Here is a 267-nt window from a genome sequence, read left to right on the forward strand (position 1 = left end):
TTTTTAATTCTTCTAATTCTTAGGGTCATTTTTCTAACATTTTATTGCAATTGTCAAATCTGGTATCATCTAGTTATAATAAATTTTAATATGAACTTGAAAATTACATTTGTATATAAGTATTGTAATGGTCCAAAAATCGCTAAAGACCCCAGACCAAGATACTATGCAAAACAGGGAGCATTTAATCTGCAGAAAAAACCATCATGCAGGAGTCAACCACTCTTCGAAATAGTGACCCCAGACAAAGGCATTCAGGCCTTTTTA

This window comes from Mastomys coucha, unplaced genomic scaffold (assembly GCF_008632895.1).
Source record: "Mastomys coucha isolate ucsf_1 unplaced genomic scaffold, UCSF_Mcou_1 pScaffold1, whole genome shotgun sequence".
Classification (NCBI taxonomy): Eukaryota; Metazoa; Chordata; class Mammalia; order Rodentia; family Muridae; genus Mastomys; species Mastomys coucha.